At 46.9% G+C, this 7500-nt stretch overlaps 1 protein-coding gene across 2 annotated transcripts in view; it reads right to left on the bottom strand.

Annotated features, from left to right (window-relative positions):
• The window catches only part of LOC143289898 (ras-specific guanine nucleotide-releasing factor RalGPS2-like), a 272104-nt gene that overhangs the window by 166734 nt on the left and 97870 nt on the right, over nucleotides 1-7500 (bottom strand). The gene's annotated exons all lie outside the window — the stretch shown is intronic.

Below are 7500 nucleotides of genomic sequence, written 5' to 3'. Positions count from 1 at the left end.
ATTCTCTCACTTCAAATTATCAAATTCCATGGTGAAGTTTTTTTTGTTTTGTTTTTTTGTTGTTGTTGTTGTTGTTTGTGTGTGTGGTGGTTGTGGTTGTTTTTAATAAACATGGATTATGCCTGTGGGCGTGCATACTACCTACATACACGCGGAAGTGCACAAGCACACACACACACACACACGTACACACACACACACACACACACACACACACACACACACACACACACAAGCGTGTGAAACGACTGGGGTAGGGAAAGCGCTTTCGATGTGTCTCCCGCACGAGATTCAAGGCTTCATAAATACATTCATTATCATTCATTGTTGCTATCTATCACACACACGCACGCGCGCGCGCGCACGTAGGCACCCCCAGTTTCCCAGCGGAGTTCCTGCAGAAAAAAAAAAGAAATCAACAAACGTCATCCCGAGGACATAATAATAATTCAGGACTGATTACACAAGCCCAGACTACTGCGGCCACTAATAATGTGGAAGCCATAAAAAAAAGTAAATAAATAAAAATGTCCTACAGATAACACTGTCACGATGCGGGTGTAACAGCAAAAAAAAAAACAACTAATACCCCCTACCCCCCCTCCCTTGATGGAGTTGACCCTAACGTCATTTGTGCCTAGTCAAGATCGACTCCCCTCCCTCCTCAAACCCCTACGCAGTTGAAAATTATCCCCTTTCTAGGGTTTTAACCAAGCTACTGAAAAAGGTAAGAGGATCATTCTGGGCTAGCCTATATTAGTATACTGCCCTCCCCCCCCCCACCCCCCCCCCCACCCCACCCCTCCCTCCCCCCGGTCCTCCCATCCCTCCTCTTCAGGATAACTGAACGCAAACAAGCGAAAAGGGATTTCTAACCTGATTGTCCATATTCTGGTGTAGCGTATATGGTTTGTCCGAACGCAGTGACGCCTCCTTGAGCAACTGAACTGAAACTGAAACTGTTCAAACTTAGCCCGGGGGTGGGGTGGGGTGGGGTGGGGGCTGGGGGGGGGGGGAGCATTTCAAGCCAGCCTAAAATGACCCCACACGAGAAGAGAGGGGCTGGGTGGGGAGGAGGAAGGGGGAAGGGTATAAAATCCAACTAGGCAGGATGGTGGTGGGGGGGGGGGGGGTCATCAGCTCTGACTAGTTGAACCCCTGGGGGGTGATGGGAGGGTGGGGGGGGGGGGGGGTCCTTTCAGGCTAGGCTATAGTTATGTTCCCCAGACTCCCGAGTTAGCTCGCTCAGTACGGCCAGTCCTCTCTTCTCCTCTACACAGACCCCTCGGATGTCCAGTGGGTGTCTGAATGACCCAACAACCTTCAGCTTCCGTCGTCAGAATTGTGGTATCTTTGTCAACATTCACGTTTTTAGTATAAGAGCCTTCCGCTTGCAATATTTTGATGATGGTAATTGGGGTGAAACGCTGTTAACGTCGTCTCTTTCGCCGTTCGTATGGAGAGAGTTAATCTAGACTAGCCAGATTTTACCCCGGAGTAAAATATAATAATAATAATAATTAAACAATAACAACAACGAAACAAAAAGCGGGGTACGAATAGACTGCTTCACCGGTGGTAGATGATCATATTTCCATGACTTATGGCGGGGCTCGCAAAGTCAAGATGGAGGCAAAAAGCTGTAGTAGGTTCCCTACAACTTAAGGGGGGAGGGGGGGGCGGTGGGGGGGGGGGGATGATTTAGTTAACTCGGCTTTTTTTCTCTTCTTCTACTTCTTCTTTTTCTGTTTTTTCTTCGCCCATAATTGGAACTAGATGAAGACGAAGTTCTCGAGGTCTAAAACACCCACGCGCACACATACATGAACACCCGTGCACGCGCGTACACACACACACGCGCACGCGCGCCCACGCAACCACGCACAGAGAGACTGAGAGAGACAGAGACAGAGAGACAAAGGGATAGAAAAAAGCGCCTCAATGTGCAGTGTTTGCAAATTGAAGCAAACGGCTTTTTCTTTTTCTTTTTTCTTTACCTCCTTGTTTGCTTTTCCCAAGATTGAAAAAAAAGAAAAGAAAAAAAAAAGAGTGTATACAGTAAGGAACGTCGCAACAGATACGTGAAAATGATAGGAGAGCAACGGTGTGTAGTGTTAGAGAGAGAGAGAGAGAGAGAAAGTGCGTGTGTGTGTGTGTGTGTGTGTGTGTGTGTGTGTGTGTGTGTGAGTGTGTTTGAGTGAGTGAGTGAGTGAGTGAGTGAGTGAGTGTGTGTGTGTGTGTGTGTGTGTGTGTGTGTGTGTGTGTGTGTGTGTGTGTGTGTGTGTGTGTGTGTGTGTGTGTGTGTGTAACATGACGAGTTAACCCTTTCCATACGAACGGCGAAAGAGACGACGTTAACAGCGTTTCACCCCAACTACCATCATCAAAATATTGCAAGCGGAAGGCTCTTATACTGAAGACGTGAATGTTGACAAAGAATACCACAATTCTGACGACGGAAGCTAAAGGTTGGGTCATTGAGACACCCACTGGACATCCGAGGGGCCTGTGTAGAGGAAAAGAGAGGACTGGCCGTACTGTGCGAGTTAAATCTACCGTGTCGCTGTAGCAAGTGATCTCTCTCTCTCTCTCTCTCTCTCTCTCTCTCTCTCTCTCTCTCTCTCTCTCTCTCTCACACACACACACACACACACACACACACTATATCCCTTTACCCAAGAGAGCTAGACAGAGAGACAGACAGACAGAGGAGAGACTGAGAGAGAAGAGACTGGGACAGACAGACAGAGGGGCAGAGAGCTAGACAGAGAGAGACAGAGAAGAAAAGACAGAGGAGAGACAGAGATAGGAGAGACACAGAGAGGAGAGACAGAGACAGACAGACAGAGGGGCAGAGAGCTAGACAGAGAGAGACAGAGAAGAAAAGACAGAGGAGAGACACAGAGAGGAGAGACAGAGACAGACAGACAGAGGGGCAGAGAGCTAGACAGAGAGAGACAGAGATAGGAGAGACAGAGAGAGGAGAGACAGAGACAGACAGACAGAGGGGCAGAGAGCTAGACAGAGAGAGACAGAGAAGGAGAGGCAGAGAGAGGAGAGACAGAGACAGACAGACAGAGAGGCAGAGAGCTAGACAGAGAGAGACAGAGAAGGAGAGGCAGAGAGTGGAGAGACAGAGACAGACATACAGAGGGGCAGAGAGCTAGACAGAGAGAGACAGAGAAGGAGAGGCAGAGAGAGGAGAGACAGAGACAGACAGACAGAGGGGCAGAGTTAGACAGAGAGAGACAGAGAAGGAGAGACAGAGAGAGGAGAAACAGAGACAGACAGACAGAGGGGCAGAGTTAGACTGAGAGAGACAGAGAAGGAGAGGCAGAGAGAGGAGAGACAGACAGACAGACAGAGGGGCAGAGTTAGACAGAGAGAGACAGAGAAGGAGAGGCAGAGAGAGGAGAGACAGACAGACAGAGGGGCAGAGAGCTAGACAGAGAGAGAGACAGAGAAGGAGAGGCAGAGAGAGGAGAGACAGAGACAGACAGACAGAGGGGCAGAGAGCTAGACAGAGAGAGAGACAGAGAAGGAGAGGCAGAGAGAGGAGAGACAGAGACAGACAGACAGAGGGGCAGAGAGCTAGACAGAGAGAGACAGAGAAGGAGAGGCAGAGAGAGGAGAGACAGAGACAGACAGACAGAGGGGCAGAGAGCTAGACAGAGAGAGAGACAGAGAAGGAGAGGCAGAGAGAGGAGAGACAGAGACAGACAGACAGACAGAGGGGCAGAGAGCTAGACAGAGAGAGACAGAGAAGGAGAGACAGAGGAGAGACAGAGAGAGGAGAGACAGAGACAGACAGACAGAGGGGCAGAGAGCTAGACAGAGAGAGACAGAGAAGGAGAGGCAGAGAGAGGAGAGACAGAGACAGACAGACAGAGGGGCAGAGAGCTAGACAGAGAGAGACAGAGAAGGAGAGGCAGAGAGAGGAGAGACAGAGACAGACAGACAGAGGGGCAGAGAGCTAGACAGAGACAGACAGAGGAGAGACAGAGAGAGGAGAGACAGAGACAGACAGACAGACAGAGGGGCAGAGAGCTAGACAGAGACAGACAGAGGAGAGACAGACAGAGGAGAGACAGACAGAGGAGAGACAGAGACCGAGACAGACAGAGGAGAGACAGACAGAGGAGAGACAGAGGGGCAGAGAGCTAGACAGAGACAGACAGAGGAGAGACAGAGAGAGGAGAGACAGAGACCGAGACAGACAGACAGACAGACCGCGTGCCTCCCTGTATGAAGAGGGGTGGAGTGAGAGGTTTGCATGGACATCGCCGGAATTAGCAACTCCGCACAACCATCACTTAACGCTAAATCTCCTCTCTTTTTTTTTCTTTTCTTCTTCTTCCTTTTTCTCTCCTCCCTTCCCCCAATCAGAACCGCTGACAACATAATCCACAGGCTTCCAACATTCCTTTGCCCTGTTATTATTAATCAACAGAGAGAAAAATAATAATAAACAATAACTTCTCCCCCCCTCCCCCCCCCCAAAAAAACCCCCCACAAGCCAGAACAGAAAGCTAGCTAAAAATATCGTGACCGACCTAACAAAAGCAGAAACAAAACAAAACAGTACAAAAAAAAAAAAAAATAATAATAATAATAATAATAATAATAATAAAAAGAGCAAAAGGAAAAACAAAAACAAAAACAAAAAAAAAAAAAAAAACGTGGCACCACGCACGCATTCCTGATTATCTGAGGAGAGGGGGGGGGGGGGGAGAGAAAAAAAAAAAAGAAGAAGAAAAACCTTTATGCGAAGCATGTTACGCTGTGCTGTGCTGTGGTGTGCTGTGCTGCATTGTGCTGTGCTGTGCTATTCTATGCTGTGCTGTGCTGTGCTGCATTGTGCTGTGCTATGCTGTGCTGTGCTGTGCTGCACTGTGCTGATCTGTGCTGCATTGAATTGCATGTCACACATCACGTGCAGAGCCAAATCTTGGCCTTCAACACATGCAGTCAAGGACAATATACATTTTGTCTGGGAGGGAAGGTGTGTGTGTGTGTGGGGGGGGGGGGGGGGGGGACGGGGGGCGGGGGGGGGGAGATAATATAAACGTCTCTCTGGACACACTGATGATATGCCCTCTACCCCTCCTTTCCTCCCTCCCTCCCTCCCTCCCTCTCCGTTTAGCGATGAATCAAGCTTTTGCTTTTCCAGTTGCACAATCGACATCATCGCGTGACCATAACAAGATTGTGTGTGTGTGTGTGTGTGTGTGTGTGTGTGTGTGTGTGTGTGTGTGTGTGTGTGTGTGTGTGTGTGCGCGCGCGCGCGCGTGCAAGTGTGCGTGCGTGCGTGTCTGTGTCTTTGTACGCGCGCACGTGTAGAAAGAAAAATGAAATCTACACAACCCTCTCCCCCACCCCTTACCTCTTTATATCTTCTGCAGTCTGTGTCACTTACATGATTTTCAAAAAGCCTTGAACAGCATTCACAGAGACACCCAAACAGAGCATCCCGCGGCTATGGCTTTCCCAGCAAGACTGTCGCCATTATCAGACTCTTGCACACTGGAATTCAAGTCACAACAAGTGATCTGTGGAACGGAACACGCACGCACGCACACACGTGCACGCACACACGTGCACACACACACACACACACTCTCTCTCTCTCTCTCAAACTGAAAGTCCCACAGCAACACCGCTTTTTGCTGGTCAGCCTGCTTGACTGACAATGTCCTGACTGGCTTCCCTTTTTTGAGGACGTTAATCCCCACATCCTATTTTCCATTCTTTTTTTTTTCTTTTTTTTTTTGTCTTTTTTCTTTTTTTCTTCTTTTTTTTTAAGGTTTAGCAATGTCAGACTGGAATAAAACGAGGATGCGTGTCATCACCATTTCTTCTCTCCTCTTCCTTGACTGGATCATGAAATGAATGTGGCGCAGTCAGGCACAAGAGAAATCAGGCGAGACTTCTTCAAGTTCTACTTGAGGATCGGGACTTCGCTGACATCAGTCTTCTTATCATCATCATGCAAAAATAAAATATATAAATAAATAAATAAAATAAATATTTTAAAAAAAGAAAAACCCAACCGGAACAACACACAAGACCTCGCCCCTACTGCACACCCGTAAACTTGGGCTCAAGATCAGCACAAAGAAGACCAAACCAAGTTACTCCAACTCCAACGCTTTGAAGTTCTCGCAATTGTTTATGACAAAAAATAAGTCATCTTTGTTGAAACTGTCTAAATCTACATTAAAAAAAAAAAAAATTATGATGCAACATTTTTGAAACATTACTATTCTACTCGGCTAGATTTCTGTACGCTTTCAGATAGTGCTCTAAAACAGCATTATTTCATTTCCTAAATTACAAGTCCGCCATCCCCTGTGTAACCTTGCCACACACATTGTCGCCATGTATTGTTTGCCTTTTGCCCATCTGATGTTGTTTTTTCATGTGCCCCCGTGGGGAATTTCTGGAATAAAATCTTGAACTGACTTAAACCAGGCCACTGATGAGACGGTTAACTCACTCAGTACGGCCAGTCCTCTATTCTCCTCTACACAGACCCCTCGGATGTCCAGTGGGTGTCTCTATGACCCAACCTTTAGCTTCCGTCATCAGAACTGTTTTATTCTTTGTCAACATTCACCTCTTCAGTATAAGAGCCTTCCGCTTGCAATATTTTGATGATGGTAATTGGGGTGAAACGCTGTTAACGTCGTCTCTTTCGCCGTTCGTATGGAGAGAGTTAAAAAATAAATGCAAGGAGTAAACCACACACAGGGCATATAAAGGGGTTTGTTTTTCTCGGCACAAAAATGACAACGTATGGTGATGCAGCTGCAGAAATGAATGAAGAATCTGATGCTAGGCCAGGCAAGCTCTGCTGTCACACTGGAATAACTGGAAGCCCGGCACCATCAAGGTGCGGTTGGTCAGGTGCAATATTCTCAAAGAACTCCTGCTTGTATCAGGAAGTCAATATAAGCATCAGCTTGTGTGTGTGTGTGTGTGTGTGTGTGTGTGTGCGTGCACGCGCGCGCGCGTGTGTGTATGTGTGAGCCACAAGCATGAAAATTTCATAGTGCAGAATACAGATTAATTAATGTTTTGACTAAACATCTCAAACACTATCAGTATCAAAATAATAATAATAACAAAATAATAATAATAATAATAATAATTCTGTAGAATTTTGCCAGAGGACAACACTCTCGTCTTAACCATCTTCCTCCCTACTATACTATACCATACTATACTACACTATACGATACTATACTATACTATCCATGGGGGAAGCTGGTTACGACAACACGACACCCTTGACCTGTATGACGTAAACATTATCTCAGTGCACAAGACAAAACAGCGGTGGATATCTGTGGTGTCGCGCCTTCTGCGCCAAAGAACACGAAGAAGGGATTAAAAAAAAAAAATAAAAAAAAAAAAAAAAAAAGAGAAGAGAAGAAGAAGAAATAAAAGAAAACAACAACAACAACAAAAACCCAGTAAGAATGGATAACCTGCCCGCTG

This window comes from Babylonia areolata, chromosome 14, assembly GCF_041734735.1.
Source record: "Babylonia areolata isolate BAREFJ2019XMU chromosome 14, ASM4173473v1, whole genome shotgun sequence".
NCBI lineage: Eukaryota > Metazoa > Mollusca > Gastropoda > Neogastropoda > Buccinidae > Babylonia > Babylonia areolata.
The sequence above is the reverse complement of the archived record's forward strand: the minus strand, read 5'-3'. Positions and strand labels throughout refer to the sequence as shown.